The 2,867-nt window shown below is 44.0% G+C and overlaps 1 non-coding gene across 1 annotated transcript; it reads right to left on the reverse strand.

The window, feature by feature from the left end:
* Nucleotides 1-2,200: 2,200 nt before the first annotated feature.
* On the reverse strand, nt 2,201-2,307 carry LOC120279820. Its single transcript, XR_005542121.1, has one exon. It is a non-coding gene; the product is annotated as a small nucleolar RNA R71 (small nucleolar RNA).
* Between the last annotated feature and the right edge of the window lie 560 nt (nt 2,308-2,867).

Raw genomic sequence — 2,867 nt, forward strand, 5'->3', positions numbered from 1 at the left:
CGATAAGTGCTTGTGTGATATGAATGCATATCATTCTTTCCTTATATTGAGCATTACGTTTCTCGGGTTTTTACACTAATATGTGTGTTTTTATGTTACTTTCGTGCAGGTAGGGTTGTGAGGCCGAGTATGAAGGAAAGAAAACAATGTGGATCATAATACACCGATTTTGGAGGAAATATTGCTAAGGTTCAAACGCGAAGACATAGGTCGGGTGTGAGATGCTAGAGTGTGTGCCAACCTCCTCGTATTTGAGTTAGCACAACCACTTGGAGGGGCACAAGGGCAGTCACACTCAAGCATTCCGACTTACGCACATAGAACAAGATCTCTACCAACTTGTCCGTCATTAAAGAAGCAAAGCAATCCACGACGTGAACGTGTGCCCGTTTGCGTCACCTCGATGAAAGTATGGACTCGGGAAGTATTTTAGGCCAGGTACTCGAGGCGTATCCTATACCCGGACAAGGGAATCCTTGGACCATGCAGTGAGAGGACTTTCCATAAGACCATCGACACGACTATCGAGGGGGTTTCTCTATGGATTCATTGCTTTTAAATTCTATTTCTTTGATTGTACTTAGCTCCATGGAGAGCTAAACCCCTAGTCGGTACTTGGGTATTTGTGAACCCTAGGATGTATTTGTTTCATTAAATCTCTTTATTATGCTTTCAATTAATTGATGTTTGTTGTGAGTTCCAACCTTGAATGCTTGATTGTAAGAACATTTCCCCTAGAGTGACACTAGGGTTGAGAGTTCTTGTTGGTAACCTTGTGAGTGAGTGACACACCACGAGTGTTAGACAAAGCTAGGTTGGATAGGGTTGAGAGAGTGGGTCGAGAGGTACAGGAGCGTCCCCTTTCCCCTCCGACGTGATAGATTGTACCTACGTTCCTCGAGTTCTTTACGGCCATAATAGAGTGAATGGTCTAAGGGATGACCCTCCGCTGGGGCTTAGTTGCGCGTGTAACGGAGTGAAGCATTGAGGTCATCTTAGTATCTAGGGCTTAATCGTGGTTAGGGACCTTCCACCTAGACCAAAGGGTTAGGTCTATAATTAGGAAGAGATTTATCACTTGGAATCCCTAGAGCTCATTGCAACTCTATTCGAGTGCGAGGTTGAGAGGTTATCTAATCTCTCCTCCGGGACATGTATAGAGTTAGGCATAGCTGACCTTAGATTTGGGACTATGTATTTAAGGATTTCCATGACTCACCATTGCATTGATTAGGAAGCATAATAGAGGGTTCTTGCACTTGAAACGATTGTCCTAGGCGGAGCATTATCCGAGTACCTCATCTTTATCGATTGCCTTACCTCCTCCTTTACTCGTGCTCTCTTACTTGTTGTTTTTACTTTTGATAATTGAATCATTGTCACACTTATCACTACTGATCTTTCACATAGCTAAGAAGCGGATTAAGTGTTTTTATTGCCTACTCCCTGTGGATTCGATACCCGCTCATCTGGGATTATTACTTCGACAAAACCGTGCACTTGTGGGATATACGCAAGGGGACCTTGTCAAGTTTTTGGCGCCGTTGCCGGGGAGTAGGCGTTTAGAGATACTTTGCACTTTGTTTTCTTAGCTATTTTACCATACATTCTATTTCATATCTTCTTATTCTATCATCGTTCTGATTTCTTTTTCTTTCCTTTTGGATGCAGCTCAAGGTTATGACCGAGGGAATCCCTCAATATTGATTGAAGGAGATCCTGAGCTTGAACGTACACTTAGAAGAAAAGGGAAAGAGCCTGTGCAAGAATAGTCTAATTTAGCTGATTTGGAAGTGGAAGGATCTGAAAACATGGCAGAACAGAACGAGCAACAACGGACATTATCTGATTATGCCAGACCTTCAGTGTTGTGGATACAATCGAGCATTGTGCGTCCCCGATTATAGCTCAGAACTTTGAGCTGAAGCCGACATTCATCCACATGTTACAGCAATCCGCACAGTTCAACGGTTTGGACGATGAGGATCCAAACAGTCATATAGAGAGTTTTCTCGAGGTGTGTGATACGCTGAAGAAAAACGGAGTGACTGCTGATGCCATCAAGTTGAGAGCCTTCCAATTTTCCCTAAAGGGGAGAACGAAGCAGTGGCTACACTCATTACCTAGAGCATCGATTACCACATGAGAGGAGATGGTAGAAGCTTTTCTTGCCCGTTATTTCCCTCCTGGAAAATCTTCAAAGCTTAGGAATGAGATCTCATCTTTTGTTCAGTTGGAATTGGAGTCTCTATTCGAGACATGGGAAAGGCTCAAGGAGCTCCTGAGAAAGTGGCGGCAACACGGATTTCGGGAGTGGATGATTGTTCAGACCTTTTATAATGGTTTGAACCCGAGTACAAGGCAACTCTTGGATGCGGCAGCAGGAGGTACCTTAGGTAGCAAGACCCCCGATGAGGCCCGTCAGTTAATTGAAGAAATGGGGTTAAACAGCTACCAATGGAATGCTAGGGAGAAGAAAAAAAATGGGCGGTCTCCATGAAATAGATGCGGTAACTTCATTGGTGGCTCAAGTGGAAAATTTGAGTAAGAAGTTAGATCTTCTAACTTCAAACAGAGTGGCGGCCGTGACTAATTGCACCGGGTGTGGTGGAGGACATGCTCCCTCCGATTGACTGCGTGGATGCCGGACTTCGGCGTTTTGGCCGGAGTTGGGCTCCTACGCATCATACAAATCATTCTCATACATTGAACAAGTTTCTAGCATGATTCCTTATGAGAACTATCATAAAAATAACATGGAAACTCCATGAAAATGGCCTTGAAGAACATGGAAAGGGTGAAGGGGAGTAAAGGCTTACCGGAGCAAATCGGAGAAGAAAACTCCGGAAAATTACGTCTAATCCTCG

The sequence above is a fragment of the Dioscorea cayenensis genome, chromosome 16, assembly GCF_009730915.1.
Source record: "Dioscorea cayenensis subsp. rotundata cultivar TDr96_F1 chromosome 16, TDr96_F1_v2_PseudoChromosome.rev07_lg8_w22 25.fasta, whole genome shotgun sequence".
Taxonomy (NCBI): Eukaryota; Viridiplantae; Streptophyta; class Magnoliopsida; order Dioscoreales; family Dioscoreaceae; genus Dioscorea; species Dioscorea cayenensis.